This window comes from Prionailurus viverrinus, chromosome B4 (assembly GCF_022837055.1).
Source record: "Prionailurus viverrinus isolate Anna chromosome B4, UM_Priviv_1.0, whole genome shotgun sequence".
NCBI classification, from domain to species: domain Eukaryota; kingdom Metazoa; phylum Chordata; class Mammalia; order Carnivora; family Felidae; genus Prionailurus; species Prionailurus viverrinus.
Window position 1 is genome coordinate 32,496,914 of NC_062567.1, and position 24,416 is coordinate 32,521,329.

The 24,416-nt window shown below is 43.9% G+C and overlaps 1 protein-coding gene across 13 annotated transcripts in view; it reads right to left on the bottom strand.

The window, feature by feature from the left end:
- CACNA1C (calcium voltage-gated channel subunit alpha1 C) overlaps nt 1–24,416 on the bottom strand; it is a 662,670-nt gene that overhangs the window by 486,639 nt on the left and 151,615 nt on the right. The gene's annotated exons all lie outside the window — the stretch shown is intronic.

Consider the following 24,416-nt stretch of genomic DNA (forward strand, 5'->3'; position numbering starts at 1 on the left):
TCTTTGGGCAAGGTCTTGAACATCAGTTTCTTCTTATGCAAAATGGGGATAATAATGCTACCTACCTCACAGAACCATTCTGATGATTAAAGGAGTTATTGCAAATCAAGCACTCAGAACAGTACTTAGCACAAAATGAGCACTACACAAGAGTTAGTTGTTTCTTCTTGTCTTGAGGAAATGTATTTATGGCTTTGTGACTGACCATGAGGAAAAATACCCCACAAAATCAAAAGAGAAAACTCTAGTTGTAAAGTCCTCTTTGCTCCAGAAAAGCATAGGTCCCCTTGAGCAATCAGGAGAGAGAGAGGACAAGTCAGTAGTGCACACACTTGCTGGTTCCTGAAGCTACCAATGGCCAGGGTGGGTACTGTGTAACTTCACTCACTACTCTCACCTGCTCCTCTCTTAGCCTTTGGGACATTTTAGGTCATATTATCAGCTCTCAAGTCCTCAGAGTCTTCTTGGGAAGTTGGAGCAATCCACAGACACACACGTAATTTCTCACTTCTCGGGGACTGTGCTTCAAGGCTCTCACTCCATCCCCCCACTCTGCTTGAGGACACCCTTCCTCGTTGTCCGGCACATAGGAAAGCCACAGTGAAAGGGTCCCTGCCTTGCCCTCAGCATACCCTCAGATCTTGGCTTGCTCTGATATCTGACATGCATGGGTGCATCATGCCTTTCCCCACAATGTCCATTCACCCACAATCTGGACATGTTCAAGGCCCAGCCTGAGACTGGTGGAGAGGCCCACAGTCCCTCACTTCCTGCTATAGTGTCTCCAGCCCACAGCGATGGGAAACCATTCAGACAAATAACAAGGAAGCGCCAAACCCACAATATGAACCATATTTCTCAGGCCTCCTCCTCCATCTCCTCCACTATCCATTCTCATTTGTCCTTGTAACACAGGGCAATCACATTCTCTACTTACATCAAGGTTCTCTGATTTAATGCTGAGACACACATGTGCACACACACACACACACACACACACACACACACGCATGCATGGTATCCTTCCCCCATACGCGATTTCTCCACATGGCAACCACAGTCATCCTATTATAACACAGTCAGACCATGTTGCTGTCTAGCTCAACACTTCTAAAGGCTCTGTCTTGTTCCAGGTAAGAGGTAGTGTCCTTACCATGGCCTACAAAGTCCTGCTCCATCTTTCCTCTAGTGAGCCCTCTGTCCCATCCTCAACTAGAGCTCCTCCTAGTTCATGCCACTCCACATGTGCTGGCCTCCTTGCCCTTCCCTGAGCACGCCAGGCTGCTCTCACCTCTAAATATTTGCTCTCCCAATTCCCTCTGCCTGGAATGCTTTTCTCCCAAATGTCCACCTGGCTAGTTCCCTCAAATATCCCCTAATCATTTTATTAATAATTTAAACCTCCACCCACATCCAAACCTTCCCTAATCATTTTATTAATAATTTAAACCTCCACCCACATCCACACCCCTATTTTCTTGTTTTACTTTTCTCCATAGCACTTGTCACCATCTAATACCATGTATTTTATTTATTTATTTATTTATTTATTTATTTATTTATTTATTTATTTATTTTACTGTCTCTCCCTACTAAAACCTAATCTCCCCGTGGGCAGGAAGAGCTGTTCTATTTACTGCTAACTCTCTGGTGTCTAGAACAGGTACTCAATAAATACTTGTTGAATAAAGGAAAGAAAGAGTTTAAAAATATGTATACATATATACAAACACATATGCATCTATTTCTATATATGCATAGTATAGCTACTACTTTATTGAGCACCAACTACCTCCCAGGCACTGGATGAGGTCCGCATGAAGCACATGCACTTCCCATGGGTATCTAATTAATCCTTTCAATGAGCCTACAAGAAAAAATATACTGATGCACATTATAAAGATGAGGAAACTGAACTTGCCTAAGTGGGTCAGCAAGGAAAAGACAAAGCTGGATACGCCCTTCAGAACTCCAAATCCCATGCTCTCCCCTAATCAACACTGTGTCTTATTCTCATGCCCTTCACAACTCTAGCCTGTTAATGATAACTGGCCAGTACATCAGCTATCTTTCCTACCAGATTGAGCCTCCTGGAGGTCATGGGACCGTCTTCCCTGTCTCTGTTTTTCTAGGACCTACATGTATAGTATAGCTCCTGGCACATAGTCAGTCTCAATTACTCACTGTTAGAAATTCTAATTTTCCTCTTTCCTTGGCAACTAGGGCACATCTGACTCAAGTCAGATGGGAGAGGCATCCTGCTGCATTTATCCTCAAGGAAGAAAATCACAGACAGGCAAAGTGCAGCACTGCTCATCCCAGGCACCCAGTCTCCTCACCCAGGGGACCTTGCTGACACAATGACAAAGGTGGAAGATGGAATGAGTGCACCTGGAGGAGAGCTGAAAACTCACCTGTAGAGGCTCAAAATCTCAACTGTGCTTCCCTCCTTTCCAATCTCCTTTACCTCCAAACTCCATAACTGAGCCCCTACATCTTTACACATGGCATGTCAACTAGATTCTTAGGAAACAGAAACTCAGACTTAACTCTTGTATTGTTTTATCATTCCCATGAGCTAAGGCAGAGTGGGGAGAACACAAGGACCACTTTGCCAGCTCAGGCTGAGAAAGGGGAGTAGGGCAGAGTGGTTCATATCATGGACTTTGGAGTGGGGCAAACTTGAGTTCAAGCTCTAGGCAAGTAAGTTAACTCCTGAGCTATTTCCTCTGTAAGACACAGATTGAGCAGTACCTATTTTATGGAGCTGTTGTATCAATCAAAAGAGTTTAGGATTCAAACTCAGGTCCGTCTGACCCCAAAGCCCCGGATGCACATCACCAGACTACACTACCCACCTGGGAGATTCCTTTAGCTGGGCAGAGTCTCTGATTCCCACAGAGAGTCTGAAATGCTAAATGTCCTCAGGAAAGATGGATACTAAAGTACAAGAATCATTTTTCCAGAAAGTTGGACTTAGTAAAAGGGAGAAGGGGCTCTGGAAGGAGATCCTGGGCAAAGTCAGGGAGAGAGAATTTCAGAGAGGAGGGTGATTAGCTAAAAAGAGGAGGCCAGGACACAGAGAAAAACACAGTGGTCCACCCAGAAGTTTTGGAGTGAACACTTAGCTAGGATCACCTCCCTACACATGGGCCACAGTGTCAGCATAACAACAATATCTGCATAATTTGGCTATTGTTGAAAGTGCTGCTATAAACATTGGGGTACAAGTGCCCCTATGCATCAGCACTCCTGTATCCCTTGGGTAAATTCCTAGCAGTGCTATTGCTGGGTCATAGGGTAGATATATTTTTAATTTTTTGAGGAACCTCCACACTGTTTTCCAGAGTGGCTGCACCAGTTTGTATTCCCACCAACAGTGCAAAAGTGTTCCCGTTTCTCCACATCCTCTCCAGCATCTATCGTCTCCTGATTTGTTCATTTTAGCCATCAACTGATGAATGGATAAAGAAATTGTGGTTTATATACACAATGGAATACTACAAGGCAATGAGAAAGAATGAAATATGGCCTTTTGTAGCAACGTGGATGGAACTGGAGAGTGTTATACTAAATAAAATAAGTCATACAGAGAAAGACAGATACCATATGTTTTCACTCTTAATGTGGATCCTGAGAAACTTAACAGAGACTATGGGGGAGGGTAAGGAAAAAAATAGTTAGAGAGGGAGGGAGCCAAACCATAAGAGACTCTTAAAAACTGAGAACAATCTGAGGGTTGATGGGGGGTGGGAGGGAGGGGAGGGTGGATGATGGGTATTGAGGAGGGCACCTGTTGGGATGAGCACTGGGTGTTATATGGAAACCAATTTGACAATAAATTTCATATTAAAAAAAAATAAGGCCACTGGATTGGAATTAGTTTCTCCTTTGATGAGCTTTTTTCATATTCTCTCTGAGATTTTATGTACATGTAGTTATCTTTCTGTCTCCTATAAAGAACCCAAATACACTAAATCTTAAGCGCAGTGGTTCCCAGGCAAATAATAAAGCATTATGAAATGAAAAAAAAAAACAATATCTGCAATTGGGCCCAGGACAGGTATATGTTTAAGCCTTAGGCAAGTTTAGCACCTTCCACCTGGTCAGGGATCCAGGTGCTGCTGTTCAGATTTACTGCTTATAGGATGCCTTCCTTAGAAAAAAATTTGTACCACCATAGGATGTTTTTCAAGAACTCTCCTAATACCAATAGAATACTTGAAGCTCTTGCTGAAAAAACAACAGGGAGGGAGCCTGAGAACTAAAGGGCGATGGGAGTCAAGCTCCATGTGTTTAATAGCTGTTAACAACCCAAGCACAGTGAAGGACAAGTTCCCAGCCTGCTAGCTTCCATTTTGAGTCTCCTTGGAGGAAACAAAGACACTGCATAATTAGTAACAATAGCAAGCCAGGTTTTAACCATACTGCAGGCTATGGTGACAAATAGTAGTTTTAAAATGTGAGATATTGAGAGGAAATCCAGATATGTATATGGGTCTTGAAAAGTTTGTATGGAAATTCTGTCATTGACAGGTGGTCTTTAAATACAGGTGCCTCTAGAATGCTGATATCTTCCAGAGAGAATGACAAGGTGTTCAGAATGAATGCAGAGTTCAAAGACCTTGCCTCTGTCTTAGATCTACGTGGGGACCTTAGCCAAGTCATTTAACCTCTGAGTCTCAGTTTCCTCTAACGTACAATGGCAGCCATCAGTAATAGTCCCACCCACCATGAGAGCTGGCTTTCGGTGTCAAATGAGATCACACCAGTGAAAAGATGCTGTAAACTATGAAGAGAAACAAAAGTAACAGATAATTTAATTAATTTTGACAGATCTTACCACCCCTCTAGGAAGAAAACTGTGTGTGTGTGTGTGTGTGTGTGTGTGTGTGTGAGAGAGAGAGAGAGAGAGAGAGAGAGAGTGAGAGAGAGAGAGAGAGAGCTGACAGAGAGAGAGAGAACAAGACAGAGACAGAGAGAGAAAGTGAGAGCACTACATACCTGGGAGTTTAGCTTCTCTAAGAAGCAGCAGAGATTTAGTAAGTAACTAGACATCTCCACTTCCTTCTCCCAGTATTGGGGAAGTGGCATTCTTCTCCCAAAGGCCAATCTTTCAAAGTTGTTTAACTGATGGGGAAGTAAGATGCATACAGTCTTGTGAAAGTTCCTCAGGATGATTCATACTCAGATGATTTGGTGATTGCTCTTGTATGGCTGCCCTGCTCCCTAGGGCTTCACCCATGTCCAGCTTGACTGGGATTTCATTCTCATGAAGACCCACAATGCAATGACCACAATGTTCAGAAAGTGAAATGGTGGTTGCCTACTACCCTAGAACAGCCTCTCTTTCCAGATGTTAAGCCTTAACACAAGTCTCTGTTGTACTGGGAAAGAAGAAACAGTTACAGAAACCTAATTACTCACAATCTCAAACAAAATTCTCTAGAGCACTTTTCCTGTACCCTAACCTCCTGGCCCCTCTTACTAAGGTCTCCTTGCTCAGGTCCCAGAGGTGATGTTTGGCAATTTCATTTACACAAAACAAGGTTCCTGTGGGACTTAGTTCCAGGTAGGTGAGAACTTCCCATTTTATCTCTAGATTTTTCATGTGAGCTCCACCTTGATAACCAGATTTCTTCCCGCTCAGTTCTTATTATTTAGGCTACTGTTATTTGTATCCTATAACACAAAGACAGCAATTGAATTATTACTCTCTTTAGCTACCTAGTTTCTGCCTTTTTAAGAAGATATTCGAATATAATCTAGCAGGCAAGGAAGGAATGTGGTCTTTATAATTCTCTTTGTGCAACATGGCATAAGTGCTGAATAAATGCTTTTTAATGATGCAGCAGCCGAAAGGGTTCCACACATTATCTTATTCATATTGAAGATATCCTGGTGAAGTGAGCAGTGTCTCACAGATGGAGAAACAAAAAGCAGAAAGGTAAGGTGACTTGTATGAGAACAGAAAGCAAATCAGAAATGGAAGCTTGACAATCTTCACATTCTTCAGTTTGGAGTGCTATTGGTTATTCATTCATTCTAAAAAGCCACAACCTTAAACATAAAGTTCTCCACTCCTACAAAATTTGGGTGTGACAAAAAGCACTTGATAAATTGTGCTAGAAGAAAAATAGTCCTAATAGTTGGCTCAGGTACATGTTGTCCCTTTCAACCAAACCTCAGAAAATCACTCTGTAAGCAAAAATACATTTTCATCCCCGTGTGCCAACAATGGCAATGGCATAGTGGTGTTTACATGTGAACCTCCCATCTCAGGACCCCAAGGTGCTTTACAATTTAATTATCTCTGACACTTTTCTATTTGCTTATACAAAGGAAGCCAAGTTGCCTTTTCTTCATCAGGAAATTGATGGCAAGTTATGCTATTGCCCAAGATCCCAAAGTGAGCCAACAAAAGATCTCGACCTCCAAACTCACCTTTTAATACAAGACTCTATCCTTCCCTTCATATTAAAATTCAATGTAACTGGCCATTCTTGCTACTGCTATGAGGTATTAGGACAGGTGGCTGGGAAGTTGAGAGCTTGTGGTGAAAGGAAAATGGGGGAAGGGAAGGTAGTACATTCTGTTTTAGACTTAAGCCTAAGAGAATGCTCGGATACCCAAGTTTAGATGCTTAGCCAGGTGGATTAGAGGTGCAGGAAAGAGTTCCAGAATAAAGATAAAGATATGTGACTCATGCACATACAGGTAATAGCGAGTAGGAGACTGGAAATCCTACTTTTTCATACAGGTCTCTTGAGACCAATGATGTTTATTATAATAAAAACTCCATTTCCAATTCTGAACATCATTGTGAAGTAGAATTACAAAGTGGAACTAACCAGGAGCATGGGGTTAGTTGCAAGAATCAACCAGAAGGCAGCAGGTTCAGTTTATAAAATCCAACAAGCAAGGCCAGCCGGCAATTAATTCTCACCTCTCCACCCGTCACGGTCCCTACCATTTGTAATCAACATCTCAGATATTACATTCAAATTGCTTTTCTCCTGATATCTCCAAACAGAAGTATTCTGTCCCTTCTTTAAACTCCCAGAGGATTTTATGTGTACATCTTTTATAGGATGCATCATAATCTGAATGGAGTTGTAGATATCTGAATGGAGTTGTAGTTGTTATTGTTACCATTATCCTTCCCACATAATTGAACATGTGGATGGTAGGGTCATCCACTACGGGAAGGATGGTGAATGTTCAATCAGAAGGAATGCACTACTGGCACACCTAACTGGCAGCTCCCAGGGTCCTCATTTGAAATGGCAAGGTTAGGGATCTTTTCTTAGAGTCAGAAGGCACTGCTGGGCACCAGTATTCTTTCCAATGTAGCAATTCAACACAGCAACAGTTATCCTTTATCGTAATGGATGTGTATGCTGTACTTTCTACACCTCAAAGAGGCTAGGAGTCCCCAAAGAAATAAACCTCAGCAATTGGTCAGGCTTGGCTGCTTCATTTCCCTTTTTCCAGAAATCACAAGCTGAAAACAGAGGCTCAAACTCTTGTGCTGTAAGGGACTCACATACAACTTCTTCCCGGAGGGGTAACTCTCCAATAAGACATCCTAATATGGACAACACCATCTAATACACTATGAGTCTTACAGAGCCAGGCAGGACATTCCTGGCCTTGACCAATTTAAGAATTTAAAAATCAAGTGCCTGTTAGTCGTTCATCAATGTTTCCATGCATATCCATTCCATTACATCAGGGCCATGATATTTCAGATCCCAGTATCCAGGGTCCATTAAAAAGCAAATGTCTCCTTTAAACAGAGAGACAGTGCATTTCTCCTTCATCCTTATTCTCCCTGGTACCTCCCTCTGCTCAACTCCTTTGCAGGTTCATTTCCAATAGGTTTATGTAACACAACAGCTGAGTAATATATCAAAGGGGCTCTGGGTGCAGCGGCTGCTGAGATGGCATCTCATTTACAGCTTTCCAGTGAATAAGAAAGCACTCCTCACTTGAGAGCTGCCTGCCGCTCAGGACAAGCTAATTGTACCTTAAGTTCAGATTGTTTGCTTTTTTAAGGGCAAGGGACCAGAAGCAAGTTGGCCTAACACTTAGTGAAAGTGTGGCCCTTTACTGCATGAGATGTGCATTACAGTACGCCACAAATGATCCACCCCCAAATATATTTGTGCCGACAATCAAGACTCTGTGTGAAGACTTGGGCCCTGGAATATTAATATTTACATTGTTTTTTTCATCCTAGAAGATATTTTCTCATCCCTGTCATTTAATCCTCAAAACAACTCCATCAAAACATCATTGCTATTTTCATTATTACCATTGTTCATTCCCATTTGCAAACTGAATAAGTCAAGGGTCTGTGTGCTAGACGCTAAGTGTAGTGTCCAAGATCCAAAGCCGGTCTATGGCAGACCTGGGTCTTTGACTCCATTTTTCTGACTCAAATTCAACATTTTTCTTGATACAAACTTTATGAAGACAAACCATACCCTAGGAATGGTAGGGTATATGGAAGAACCATTATTTCACTGATTTATTCACTATTCCAATTTATAATCAGACATGGTAAGACCCCCATAACTTTTTAAATAACCCTTATTTTTTATTTCAAAATGTTTATCATAGACCATCGGTAAGAATCATAATTATTCAGAAAATGAATCATTTATAATTTCACTTCCTGAAATGGCTTGTCATTAACACTCTAATGTACACCCTATTAGACTTCCCAGGTTATAGTACATCCTATAATTACATGAGATGTAAATAGAGTTTATGTGTTATGAAAGTGAGATGTTATGGATGACATTCTATATATTTCCATTTAGATATCTATCAACCTCTTCCCAAGCCATTAAATATCCTCCATATCAACATCTGAAGAGCTACATGGTGTTCCATCACATGGATGCACCCTAACATAGTCAACCAGTCCTCTAGAAATTGAGGAATAACAGAGAGGAATCCAATTATTTCAGGTTTGACTCTATTATGAACAAGACTACAATGAAATACTTGTAAATAGTCTTTGTGTATTTCTGATTACTTCCACAGGGCAAAAGCCTACAGAATTCTTGAACCAAAAGGAATGAAGATTTTAAGGCTTTGAACAAACCACCTCCAAAGTGACTAACCATTTCCACTTCCCAGCAGCTCTGCCTCCACAGCATGTCCCATTCACCCCAATGTACCAGCCTCCATCCTTCCCAACTGGTCTCTCATACTGCCCACCCACCCCCAATCCATTTGCCTAGGCAGACAACCTTTCAAAAATAAAAAACCTGTCATGCTTCCTACTACGGATGCTCTTCTGTTTCTGACACACACCAAGTTTGTCCTGCAACCTTTACACTTGCTGTTCTCTCTCCCAAAAGGCTCTTTCTCTCTTTCTTAGCAAGCCTAGCTCCTATTTGTCATCCTAGCCCCAGAGGGGTCTTCCCTGGCCACCAATTTAAAATAACTCCCTCCCTATAATCATGATATCCCATCACTTTGCTTCTCTTAGATTCCTTGTCCACAGCACCAAACACATTATTCATATTAATTAAGATCTCTTATTGATTTGCCTACTACTATATTTTGTCTCTTCCCCCTTCCCTCCCCTGACATGTACAGAAAATGTAAACTCTTATGGCCCTCAGTGTGCCTGAGAATCATACATTCTCAGTAAATATTTGTTGAGTAAATGAATGCACAGAAGAGTCATTTTAGTGCTGCCCTAACCAAGCATAATATGGTGGCTAAATCTAATGTAAGACATACCACCTACTGCCTTCCAGAAAAGAGGGGGGAAAAGACAAGAGATACCATAAACAACAGCAAGTCAAGACTGGTGGGTAACAGCAGACCCCAAAGCTCAGGCTGTGATGCCTCACCTCACATCAGACAGACCTAGCAGAATCTAAGCAGGCATCAGAACAAGGCCCTTCTGCATTGGAAAATAAAAATCTACATCCTTTAAAACTAATCTCAAAAAAAAAGCGGGGGGTGGGGGGGAATTTACCATAAGAAGTTACAACATATAAGAAATCACCCAGAAGTGTCTTCTCTCATATTCTAGAGATATTTAAATTGTCCAGGTTAGTAAGATATAGATAGGGCAATACAACTGTTTTTCACAATTTGAAGACCTGACATATTATTAAAAACAAAAATATAAAAAGTGTTTACATTAGATCTCTAGATTACAATAGCAGCTATGGACATGCATGTGAGACTCTCACCCACATCAGCACTGCTGAACTCCTGGGTGGGCAGAGGCGATGCTTTACCAACTGCCTACTGCTGAGCCCCGACCAGGGAGCCAGCACTGCACCTGGCATTTGACATGTGTGACCACATATGAGCCTCCGGGCGACTCTCTGAAGCATTGCTATCCCCACTCCTACAGGTCAGGAAACCCAGCTTCATGGAGATCACAAATGGATTACATCAGGATTCCAACACATGCCTATCTGGTATGTGCTTTTTACACAATGTCCCCAGTTGCCCATGGCACAGTTTGAGAACCAGGGTGCCCAGATTCCCAGTCCTTCACCCTTTCCACAAGTTTGTGCTAATGCTGGATGCAAGAAGCAAAGAGCCATTTCCTTCCACCTCTGAAGAGCAAGAAACCCTTTCTATAGTTGAGAACAGCTTTCCCTGTATGATTCCCCTGTCAGGTCAATGTCTGGAGTTTATCCAGCGTCAGAGTCCTCCTCAAGGACAGCCATTCTCCTGGGCTCCCTTTGGCCCTGGGTCAACAGGCCACACAGCATGTGCTTCCTCTCTCTTCCAGGGCCCTGCCTGAGACAGCGCCTCAGATACAATAAAGCCCATGGTGTGTGTGAAAGAAAATGTTTACAGTGTTTCAGGTACCCCAAAGAAAAACCTTCACAGTCATTTTAAAAGATTAGTTTCCCTCTCTAATCCGAATCATCGTGAAGGGATAAAGCCAAGCCAACTTCAGGGAAAAAGGCCAGAGCTCTCCCTCTAGAAGTCTGATGGAAACACTGGACATGAGATGTATTTGACAACTTCTATTTACAACTCTAGAGAGTGACAGAATCCTTGAAAATACTTGATTCTGTATTTTTTTTCAATAAATGAACAACAACAAAATGCTTAGTTCCTAGTTGGCCAGATAAAATGTAAGACAGGAGTTTCCTGAATTGAGTAAGAAGCATTGTTTGTTGGTCTCTCTGCCTCAGCTAGGTCCTCTGAGCGGACATCAAATGAGGGCAGATGAGGGAGAGCAGCTTCTTCTGACATCACACCAAAAAAGAAAAGTAGAGTGAGGCCAGAGGCACATGGAAACAGGGACAGGGACAATGTGGAAAGTAAAGTAGTTCTGTGGGCTCTTTCTCGAATTCTCTGCATAGCCCATCAAGGCACAAGGGCACTCTTCTAGAGGAGAAGTGTCCAAAACCACAGTGCTCCTGGCAATCACAAAGGGCATGCACGGCACAGCAATTTTAGAAACAAGATTCCACCAGACTGACTTTTAAAACAAATAGACACATATTTGTAGGATTGGTTCAATCTGGCACAGGTTTAAACTCAACCTTTCCTCCCATATGTCACGCACACAAATGCACATCACCAGTTTTAAGACTGACAGCTTCCGTCCCATACCGAGTGTCTTGTTCTACTTGAAAGGCATTTCCCAGACTGAAATATTGAGACATATACAACTCATACAACGATGTTCAGGTTGCTAGATACTGACTAGTCAACCTATGGTCAGTAGCTGCTGGAGGATTAAAAACCAAATTGAAATGACCAGATTCCTGTATGTTCAACCTACAGCTGATATAGGACCTCTCTGCCCTCCTTTTTTTTTTTTTTCTGTTGTAACAAAACAGATATTCTTAAATATATTTCACATATTGCAGTAGTCCAGACATCAAATGTTTCCCAGAGTGAAATTAAATATAGCATTTTATTTGGAGCAAGTCAGCCTAACTCAATTTTCCTTCCCAGCATTGCCACATAGAGACCTTCCATTTGGCAGCTGGGAGATGTGCTCAGCTCTGAGCTGGACTTAGAACTTCTTTCCACAGTCTTGACAATCCATCTGTTTCCTCTGCCCTTGTTCAAGAGCTTTAGAAGTCATAAAGGGGGCAGTTTGGCCCTCTGCCCTCAGGCCCTGTCTTTAGGGGAAAACATACCTCTCTTCCCAGCAGAGCCTCTCCAGGCTCCTCATGACCACAATACTGCACCACTGGAAATTTAACTTCCTAGAAAAAGCAAATGAATTTGCCATGAAGCAGTCTGCCCTTGATGGAGGGAGTGGCTCCCATCTGGAATGTTGTTGCATGTCATTGTGCATTGTTGATGTTTACCCTAACACAACATCAGGAGAACCAAGCAGACTGGGAATCTCACAGTGGATAAACATTACTGCATACCAACTGAGGGCTGTGCATCAGGAACTGAAAGGTTATGGGGGAGCAAAGGCTGCCAGAACAGGTGGAGTGAGGGGAACCTCGAGAGCCAAAAACCAACATGCTCACTTTACAGATGCAGCAACTAGACCCAGAAAGGACATGATGCTCCCAGGGTCACAGCACCAGGCGGCAGCCACAGTGATTTCCTAAATCTCTGGTGAAGGCTTTCCCACCCCCATTTGGGAAGTTTAGAGGAAGACAAGTACCAAGTAGATGCCTCTAACAAGTGTGTCATCAATGGAGGCTTACAGTGATCCTTCCCTCTTCCCAGGGGCCTGAGAGAGTACGTGGCATCTCTTTAATTCCCGAAACAGCCCTCAAACAAGGAACTGTGGCTCACAATTAGGCCCAAGATCACCAAGATCCTGAATGTCACAACTGCAATGTGAATCCAGTCCATTTTCAACTCCAGACCTGACTGTGCTGTGTTGCCTCACTTAGCCCTCCTCCAAAACGGAGCCATCTCTAATAAGCGTGTGGTAAATCAGAGCAAGTCCAAATGAAAACACAAGTTGCAAAGCATCTATCAAGTAGCATCCAAAGTGTGTGTGTGTGTGTGTATGTGTGTGTGTGTGTGCGTGCACACATGCCCATTTACACACATGTAGGAAAAAGAACACATCAAAGTACCAAGTGGTGATTTTAAAATTTTCTTCTTTATAAATTTCTGTTTTTCCAAAATATTAAACAGTTCTTATTATTTTTTTAAAAATTTTTTTTTCAACGTTTATTTATTTTTGGGACAGAGAGAGACAGAGCATGAACGGGGGAGGGGCAGAGACAGAGGGAGACACAGAATCGGAAACAGGCTCCAGGCTCTGAGCCATCAGCCCAGAGCCCGACGCGGGGCTCGAACTCACGGACCGCGAGTTCGTGACCTGGCTGAAGTCGGACGCTTAACCGACTGCGCCACCCAGGCGCCCCATAAACAGTTCTTATTTTTAAGAACTAATTTAACTTAATCTGAAATTAACATTTTTAAACTGTGGTAAAATACACATAAAATTTAGCATCTTGACCATTTCTCTTTTTAATTTTTTTAATTTATTTATTTTGAGAGAGAGAAAGAGAGAGAGAGCAGGAGGGGCAGAGAGAGAAGGAGAGAGAGACAATCCCAAGCAGGCTCCGTACCATCAGCACAGAGCCTGATGTGGTGCTCGAATTCACAAACCATGAGATCATGACTTCAGTCAAAACCAAGAGTCAGATGCTTAACGGACTGAGCCACCCAGGTGCCCCCCGACACTTAACCATTCCCAAGTGTACAGTTCAGAACCATTAAAACATGTTCACATTACTATGCAATGGTCACTACCACCATCCATCTCTAGAAAACTTTTCATCTAGCAAAACAGAAACCCAATACCCATTAAACAATAACTGCCCAGTTTCCCTCCCCAGCCCCTGAAAACCACTGTTCTACTTCCTGTCTCTGTGAATTTGCTTCTCTTAGGTCCTCCACATAAGTATTTGTCCTTCTGTGTCTGGGCTTATTTCACCTCATGTAATGTCTTCAAGGTCCATCCATGCTATAGCATGTCAGAATCTCCTTCTTTTGTATCGCAGGTGCACACCACATTTTGTTTATCCATTCAATTGTTCGTGGACACTTGGGTTGTTTCAACTTTTGACTATTGTGAATAACGCTGCCACAAAACATAGGCGTACAAACAGTTTTTTAGAAACACCCAAGCTTCTTAAAATCCTTAAAATTCGGAATGTGCCACTGTCCATTAAAATCAGGATATGTCTTCTGTGGGTCCTAGCCTGGGAAATGGAGCAAATTCTATGCTGGGGTCTGCACGTTTTGCCTTCTGTCTTTAAACACTTTTAAACCAATGGTTTTCAATCCTGACTGTACATTAGAATCACCTGGGGGTGCTTTTTAAAAATACTGATGTCCAGGAGCACATGGGTGGCTCAGTCAGTTAAGCGTCTGACTTCAGTTCAGGTCATGATCTCAATGGTTCGTGGGTTCAAGCCCTGCATCAGGCTCAGTGCTGACAGCCTGGAGCCTGCTTCAGATTTTGTGTCTCCCTCTCTCTGCCCCTCCCTGCTCATGCTCTCTTTCTCTTTCAAAAATATATAAACTTTAAAAAAAGACTTTATAAAAATACTGATGTCCAGGCCCAACTGAAGACATCTGAATCCCAATCTCTGAGTTGAGGAAGACAAATTAGATTTTTTTAAACCTTCCCTCTCCCCTATTATTCTGCAGGGGTGAGAATCACTGCTATTAACTCTCTTCTCTCTTCTTTGGGGGCCCCTTCTCTTTATTTACAAAATGTCTACCCTGTAAATAACACCTTTTCTCCCATCAAAAGTAAAAAGGGTTTACTGGCTAGTCAACTACCCTAGGTGTTTGCCTGATTATGTCTGAATGAGAAATGCTCACTGCAGAGCACTGCCTCCTCCAGTGCAAACCTTTTATCTCTAATTGTGCAATAAGAACCTGCCTCTTTCTTGGCAGGAATGTTAATATGAGTAAGCAGGTAAGAAGGTATTTCTGGGCCTACTCAGTCCTTAAGGAAATTATAATGTAGTCCTTTTAAGGCAGCAAGGGCAGGAAGAGAGAGAGAGAGAGAGAGAGAGAGAGAGAGAGAGAGAGAGCGCGCTCCACTCTCCAGGCTTGGAAGGAGGCTGCAGAGGAGGCTGGCTCCCTGGACTCACTGCAGGAGACAGAGGACCTGGGTCATGCTCACATTCCTCTGACCCTAAAACACCCCCAGGTCCTGGCCTCTCCCATTCTCACCCAGGACTCCCAGGTACTTCCTTTGGTGTGTGCTGAGGACAGTCAGTGTGGCTTTGTCCAGTTCTATATTTGATCATTTCCCCTCTGTAACCAGCACTCCAGAATGCATCTCTCTGCTGCTGTGCTCTCTGATCTCCGAGTTCTTGACAACAGAGGGTGTCGCTAAAAGGGGAGCATCGTGACTTCATCAACAAGTTGAGTTCTAAACATCTCTGTCAGAAGCTTCACAAGCAAAGGTGGACATGCAAGTGGCCGCAGCAGGACATACTCTGGGACAGTCTCTCTCTCCGCTCTCTCCCACAGGGCTCTCCTCTCTCAGTAGGCAGACCTGGGACTCTAAGGCCCTTCACCTTACCTTGGGGCTCCTCTGCTTTTTTGGGGAGAGCCCTCCAAACAGGATATTGGAAGACATCCATGCTACAGTCACAGCAGCAGCTTCACGTTCCCAAGGACTAGTTCTCCATCCACATGAAATGTTAATGTAACAGAATGCCAAGCTGTGCTGGAGGCCAGGACCCACAGCAGGAGTTCAAAGGAGAGGAGAGAGGGTGAGCTGGAGGAGTCCAGGGAGCTGCAGAGAGTCCACAGAATGTGGGGTAGCCCCAGTGGAGGGAGAGGGGAATGGATATGATGTAGCCAGGCCTAGAAAGCAGGAAGAGGGCACTCTACCCAGGGGACAGGACCTGCTTGGGTGTGGCCGGGGTGAGCAAGCCCAGCTCTGAACTTGTCTGTGCCCTCTCAGCGATGCCAGTCCCACAAAGTCATGAGCAATAAGGTTAGCAGAGAACTCAGCACCACGATAGATGACCAGAACCTATCCTAAGAAGTGAGCAAGCTCACAGAAAGGAAGGGAGAGGCAGTGTGAGGGGTAAGGAAAATGAAGACTGAAGCCCTGAATAATACAACAGGACACCTCCAAATAGCAGATGAACGCTGAAGCCAGGGACCTCAGACAGGCATGTCTCTGACATATCTCTGACCAGTGAACTCAAAATACACAGCCACATGTGGATCTGGCTATCTTGTGCAGCCGGTCCTTGTGGAGCACGTACTAAGCATCAGCACTTACACACTCCCAAGTTGCCTCCAGGTTTTCATGCCCCCTTCCTCCTGACTTCCCACTCACAAGGTGCTTAAGCCCAGACCCAGAGGACACTCCACTGCAACATCAGAAGGAGAGAGGAGGGGAGACACTTAACATTATTTTGATCACCTCTTCAGTATCTCTTTTAGGCAGGGGTGAGACAGTTCTGCACAATTTACAGGTATAGAAACAGAAGCACAGAAGAGAATAGATGGAGTTCAAATGAACCTCATGCATCAATAAATTATGTTTGCCAATCAGAAGTGTCTGCCTATGGATTATGGCCGGGCCTGCAGGAGGAGGAAAGGCGGGTGGGCGGGAGGACTATTCAGCAATGCCATCACTAAATTAAAGTACACTGGTCACGGGGCACCTGGGTGGCTCAGTCAGTTAAGCGTCCAACTTTGGCTCAGGTCATGATCTCACAGCTCCTGAGTTCGAGCCTTGTGTCGGGCTCTGTGCTGACAGCTCAGAGCCTGGAGCCTGCTTCGGATTCTGTGTCTCCCTCTCTCTCTGAGGGAATATGAGTGGGTTCACTCATATTCTGTCTTGGTCTCTCTCAAAAATAAATAAAAACATTAAAAACAAAAAAAGTACACTGGTCACTCTGAGGAACCTAGCTTCTGTGGCCCAGGCCTGTGGCTGAGATCCATTTTTGAGCATATTTACATAAGAAAAGGAGAACAGTGTGACAGAAAGGGCACAGGGATGTGGACGCAGACAGACTCAGGCTCATTTTTAGCTCTGCAACTTTGGATTTCAGCTTTACACAGGTTAAAAAATGGCTAAGGGATTAAAAAGAATCCTGGTATTATTATCCTGGTGATACTCAATAATAGAAAACTGTTTCTATTAACTTATTGCTGGTGTTTAGGCTTTCTTAAGTTTTCATCACAATTATTCACAAATTTATTGACCTAGAATAAAACCCAATAAAATTTTTGAGTTGTCTGTTGAAAATGATTGAGGCCACTTCTCATTAATTGTGTACTGATAAGGAGCAATTTCCCAGGTACATTTAGGTGGGAAAAAAAGCAATGCAGGACAGAATGTATTAGTGTTCACATCAGGGGCGAATGAGAAAACAATATACGTGTATATGTTCTCTGATGTGTAGGTCTCCTACCAGGACAGGCCCTGGAAGTGAGGAGCAAAGAAGAAGAGAGACTTTTCACAGTATACCCTTTCATGTATTCTTTATTTTGTACTATGTGAATCTGCTATTTTTTAAAAAATACATAGAATAATTTACTTACAAGAAGTTTGGGGAAAAAAGAAAGCTGTGCAAGGAGCTGAAAACTTTGGATGAGCTAGTGGGAGTACATGAGTGGTGATGTGCTTCATAGCTCAATGGAGAGACAGTTGCCAAGGACCCTGTGTCCTGAGAACAGTCTGGGGCCATGGGGAGGGGTCTCCAAGCATCCTGATTCCATCGCTTATTACAGAGCCTTGCAGTGCCAACCTCAAGATAAGCCATACAAAACAACTAAGAGCCACCTCCCTGGAGATAACACTGGTGAAAGTTCGTAACTCTCTGGTTCACATAGCACCTTCTATCCAAGGAGTGCAAAGTGCTCATGCACATTTACGAGGCCCCAAGGCCACCCTTAGGAGAAGGGAGCAGCTCTCCACAGCTGTGAGGACTGCGACCCTGAGGGGCATGGAGGGTAAGCCCCTCCAAGCTCAGTGGCCCAAGCCTCCCAACTGAAGTCTCTCACTTCCAGTCACCCCAAGGCAGTTGTTCCACCTCTCCATGCCTCAGTTTCTTTCTTTGCAATCTGAGAATATGAACAGTACTTATTTCACAAGATTGGTGTGTGGAGTAAATAATGCCCACAGTAATAACTAATATTGATTGAACCATTATTTTATGCCAGACACTGCTTTAAGCAATTTGACCCATATTTACCTGATTACTCTCCTTAATTTATGAGTGGGGGAACTGAGGCACAAAGAGGTTCTGGAAGCCACGTACATGATAGGACTGGTGAGGGGAACCCAGAACACTTCACATGCATCACTGCTCAGCAGGCTAACATGGAGGACTGTCAAGGTTTCAGATGGGCGCAGCCTAGAGATGGAAAAACTGAGGCACGAAGAGGCTGCTGGCTCTGCTGCTCTCCCTCACATATGATTGCAAGGCCATAGATGGCAACCTCTATCAACAGATGTCACGGAAACCAAGACAACACTGTATGGTGGCATTACTGCTTCTCAGTCTGAGGGCAGGGGGATGCGGGCTATCACTCACAGATAGATGTAAGCCCTAGGTTCCCTCTGAGACCTGCAACCACCTCTCCCCTCTTAAGGACCCAGGATTCAGAGCCTTGCTGACCAAGTGCAGAGAAGGTGCCAGAAAACCTGCATAAAAATCCTGAGGTGCCTGGAACATGAGAAAACTGGTTATTGTTCAAAAGCTCATGGCTGCCAGTGAAACATGTCGAGAGGGGGTGGCCCAGGCGGGGGAGGGGCAGTGTGTGAAGCCGGCAGGCCCATCTGTAAACACAGAATACGTTAGGAATGTGTAAGCAAAACCAGAAATCCCTCAGCAGCTGCCTCCATTCCTCTCCTTCACGGACAGGGCCTGGGAGGCCTTCGGAAGAGAAGGGAGTCTAGCGTTTAGCCTCCGATGGCCAGAAAGATAGCTCCACAGACTGTCTGTCACGGAGCACTGGGTAAAACAGACACACAGAGAGCTTCACTCATTAACATTGGCGTTGCCATGACAATAAGCTGTTGCCAGGTAGCAGCGAACTAGGAGAAGAGTGAGAATTAGCAAAGCCTAAAAATAAAGCCGTTATGTTTCTTCCCCCGTCTAGATGTCCATGTGTAACAGGCAATAATCTCGCCTCCGCCTCAGCCCAGCCCTTCTCCCCAGCCAGCCCCCACTGCTGCTCCCAGCCCAGCACCAAGGGCAAGGAGCTCCCCTCTGAGGCGGCAGGAGGGGCCTCCTAAAAACAGGTGAGGGCTAAAACCTGAAGGCTGGCTAACAAGCGGCACCGGAGAGAGAGCAGCAGTGCAAAAGCCAGGAGGCATTTTCCCCACTTAGGTGGTCAGCCTTGACTCCAGACTGAAGCTGGGCCCACTCCAGGCTGTCAGATACTTATCCCACTCCTTGGCTCAGAAGGAACAGGGAGAGGCAGGTGCCCTGTTCTAACTGACCACTTTTCTCTTGGAAACTACTTAGCCAAGCCTCAGCCCCAGAGGTGACTGTGGAAGTCAGGAGCCTGGGCTGGGCAGCATGAGTGGTTCACAGTTTCCTTTAGAACTGTGATACCACCAGAAGAGCCATCATGATACTAATTCCAAAAGGTAAAAGAGCATAATGATAAAAATCATTGAGCAATTTATAAACATCTCCAAGGGACAGGCAGTGAAATTATTTTCAGGGTCTTCCGGGCTGACTCTGATATCAGAAGAGAAAATGCACGTGTCCAGTGGTTATCTGTTTCCTTTGTTCATTTCTCCCATCAGACCCTAAGCTGCACAAAGGCAGAAACCACATCTAAACACTCACCCTCATAACCTTAGCACCTGCGGTTGTCCCAGACACACAGCCAGCACACAACAGACACACCAGGGGAAAGAGGGAGCTGGGAAGGAGCTGGGTGCTGCCTCAAACACACGGCAGAGACAGCATTCTGGGTAAACGGCGAAGATATCAACGGTAATAATACTTGACCTAGATAAAATACCTCTCTTTCTACAATTCTAAGCTCTGTATTTTAAGAGCTAAGTACTACTCTCTATCCAGGTCTCTAGTCTCAAAAAATTGATTTATCACATAGACAGGTGTGTCATGCTTTAAGCAGACCAGATAAATTAAAACCCAAAATTTTGTTGGCAATAATTTCCTTTATAAGTCATTATAATAAGGTTTCCTCAAATGTAGACCCGTCTAATTTCTTTACAGTATGATTTATTTAATTCAGATAGTATGTGCTAATTTGAATCTCTACTTTGAGTAAAGCCAGCAGCAATAGTGGAATTCATGGTTTCTTTCCTTCCAACAGACTCACCCTTGACTCACCACACTCTCCCTCTACCATGGTTAATATGCACTCAGCAAATGCAAACAGCAGCTAATTTTAATATTAGTGCAAGAAGTGCGTACTTAAGAAACTAAAATCATTATTTCTTTCGCCATCAGCCCATAAAAATATATAACCCAGAACAGAACATAAACATTATTTCTTGGTTCTTTGACTGTTCTGGAGTATCTAGCCATTAATCCAAATGCCAGTTCTTGCCTCTGGTCCCCCAAGCTTGTGCAAATAACGTAAACAGAGAGAATGACAAGGAAAAGTAGGAGCAGAACAACTGGGGATTTGAGAGCAAGCCCCATTGATCATCCCACTCCCCATCCCAACCTCCCAGCAAGGCCAGAGCTGTATGACTTAATTTATGCTCTTGAGAGAATGATAATCAGCAGGTAGGGTCCTACTGAATAAGTTATAGAGATGCACATGACTGCTGTATTTCAACAAGACTCCACAGCGGTTCATATTCTTACAAAAAGACAGCAACAGTAGCCATCAAATCTGCTTTTAGCATTGTTTCTAGACAAGCTAAAGTTCATGGACACATTCCTTCTCTTCCAAAGTCAGACACCCCAGACTTTTACTAGAGGGGCCATGTATTCACAATGCCTGATATGACACAAGCACAACCAGGCACAACCCAGACGAGTCCAACAATGCTACTGGAGCATGATTTCTACAAAGGAAGTGGGATAGCAGTCCATTAACTGCAGAATCCCAAGTGATATGTGTCTCTGACATGACAGCCTGGAGAGGGGTCCTTATTCAGCAAGCTCTGCCTGATCTATTGTTCCCAGAGCTGAAGCTGAGGGCCCCTGCATGCCAATGTCCACCTGGACCCCTGGGTTTTCAGCAGGGCCTTCACTTGACCACAAAACAAATGGAAAAGTCAGTCCTGACACTAACTAGAAAATAGGGTTCTTTTGAAAGCTTTATGTCCCTTTCTGCTAAAAGGGACCCAAGAGACAGCTCTTACCGTCACTACACAACCATCTTGATACATAAAATCCCAGCTTGTCCTCATTACCCATCCACATCCTTTCCTCCTTCTCTATGGCACAAAATACCCAGTTATAGCCACAGATTCCAATGGAGAGGAGTTACTGAAGAGATGGCAGTGACACAGCAGCCGGCTTCACTGCACCCTGAGTACAGCCTGTGGCATTGCGCTGGGCACCTCATAGGTGACCAAGAAATAGACGTCAAATCACTGAATCAATGAATAAAAAAATTAACCTAATGCTCTTTCCCCTAATACACTTGCATTACTGGCATGCTTCCCAGTTTAGAAACTTGGGCCCAGTTCTCTGAGCCACCACAAGCCTAACGGGGATCACACTTGCCTGTTACTGCCTTTGAGGTCATTTGCACTAGAGCCAAATGTCATTGCCAGCCCTGCAAGAACTGGGTTGAAATCCACCTCTAACCTTGAATCAACTAGATCTCGATCATTACCCTGGACTTCAGAATCGAGGCACTCCCACCAATCCTGGGCTTCCTCACAGGAAAGGGAAACAACACAAGCTACCTGAAGCCCTCAAGGGTAGACAGCAGAAATCCTAAAGCTGTCATTATGAGCCATACCATCACCATTTCACTTGGTACACTCTTGCGAACGTCCCCACTTCGTCCTACCCCACCCCCAACTCCCGTCCTCGCAAAGACTTCATATTTTGCACCATGGTCCTGGTGAAATGAATCTCGAATGATGACCCTAATGAAGCTGTTGAAACCTAGGGAGACCCCAACTCTGCACTAGCCGCTCCCCCCAGATGTTCGGTTGCAAAAGCAGTTGGATAAAAATAAAATCACACCAAGTTGAAGATTAGATTCCTCTCCCTGCCCTTCCTTCCTTCCTGCAACAGATAAACTTGTTTTCTTACTGTGCATTTACCATTTTTAGAAACGGGTTGAAAGTAAAATGTGAGCCTCTCCTGGAGGAAATGGTAGGATATCAGTCAGTCTCCCCCCGCCCCTCTCTTCTCTCTCTCTCTCTCTCTCTCTCTCTCTCTCTCTCTCTCTCTCCCCTCTCTCTTCTCCCTCTGTCTCCTCTCTGGCATGTGTTACTAAATTTTATACAGCTTGACTTGCTGCATCTCTGATATGAGCTGCTTATATACAACATAACCAGACACATATTTTTAAGAGTACGCAGCACTTAAAATAACTGGATTTTAAGCCTTCTGATTTTAGGTGAGAATTTGGTTGGAGGACTGGATGCGTCTTGGCTCTTGAGAAAGCAAGCAATTAGTGTTTTAAAGAAATGTATGAGTAACCTTTCAGGAAGCCACTGCCTGAAATGTAAGAAAAATCTGACTTGCTCTTTGCCCCACCAGACCCCCCCCCAACCCCCTTGGAAAGTACAAATATCCTTCCCTGGATGGTTTCCAGAGATGAATTTTCTGTAGCTCCAGACAGTTATTTTAAACTTCAGCTCCTTAAACTGTATTTCTAAAATATAATTAGGAATTCTTTATTCTTGGCCAAACAATTGCTAATAGAACACTGTGTGTATGGTGGTACAAGCCAGTTAAGAATCTTATGAAACACTGCCCAAAATACAGAGCGGCACAGACACACGTCTCTCTGTCTCTGTCTCACTCTCTGTGTCTCTTTCTCTTGAATACAAGTATGCACACAGATGGAACACCATTTGTCTTCCCAGAGCCATCAAATATCAGGCACATGATGACTCCTCCCAGTGAATTCCTTATTATTACAACCATCGACAGACCACTTCCAACTGTCTTGTTTGTTTGTTCATGAGGACTGTGGTATTTGTTTTTTTTTTTAAACCATATTGATATATAAAGTGGATGCTTACAAAATTTTTAAAGGTGTTTGATTATTGTTTTTATGAAAACAGTTCTAACAATAAACACATCACCCCAAACCAAGACTTTAGTGAGGTATAGTATGATTCGTTGCTTCTTACTGGAAGGCATGAGGGCCAGGGAGTAATATTTAAAAATCACCCACCTGTCAGAATGGACACCACCAGCCAGGAGAGCTGGCCTGGGGCTCTGGAGCCCTCTGCCCTGCTAGACATAGATCTTCTATTTACTGGGTGCAGGGGATGTCCAGGGATCTGAGGAAGGGGCCAGGGGGTGGGTGCCCTTGGATTAGAGTTAACTCAAATGCTCAGAGTAGTTAGAAAAGGAACGACGTTTCTCCATTATTTTTATTGGTGGGGGCGGGGGGGCAGGTACTCAGGCCCTAAGTTAGATCCTCAGGTTAAACCAGGTGGAACCTCAAACCAAACCAAACCAAACCAAAAACAAGGCATTTGTTACGGGGTAAACACGTTGTTCTGGGGTGGGGTGAGAAGAAGTTAGATAACCTGACTTCATTGGTTTACTCACCCCAGGGGTTCTGATTTGGTCTAATCTTCAGCTACTAGGTATGATAAGTACAAACTGATCATTACATATTAAGACACTTTCATATTGGTCGGTAAATGGCCATTTCCCTGAGTTTCCCAAATTCCCTGTACCACCCAGGCCCCCTTCCTCAGGTCCCCTGGATCCTCCTTTGAACCCACTAAATAGAGGGTTTATGCCAAGCAGGACAGAAGGCTCCAGAACCCTACACCAGCTCTCCTGGCCAGTGGTATCCATTCTGATGAGTGCTGCAGGACCAGTTGTTAATAACATGTGCAGCCCTAGTCATGGTCTTCCCTTAAGACCATCTCAGCTAACATAGCTATCCTAGCCAAAGCCATGGTGGCTTCTCAGGTGTATGTCATCTCCCCTCTTGTCACTATCCCTCTCTTTCAGCATGTTGTAACCTTTTCATTTGAATTATGTTGTGTGTTTTCAATGTACATGTCTTCTGATTACTCTTAGACATGAAGAGATTTGAGGCAGGTATAATACAATGTTTTATGTTTTCTGCCTTATCACTTCATACTTAACACAGTACTTGGTGCATTATAGGTTTTAAGGAATGTTCACTGGAAGAAACTTCTCAAGCCTGACGTTCAAACAGCCATGGCTTATAAGTTGATTTCCATCCTAACCAGGCCTTGCCATTCTTAAAGTCCCTGCAGGTATAGTCCCCTCCATGAAACCTCTCTGGAATTTCCCCCCCACCCAAGTGATTCTGCTTTTTCT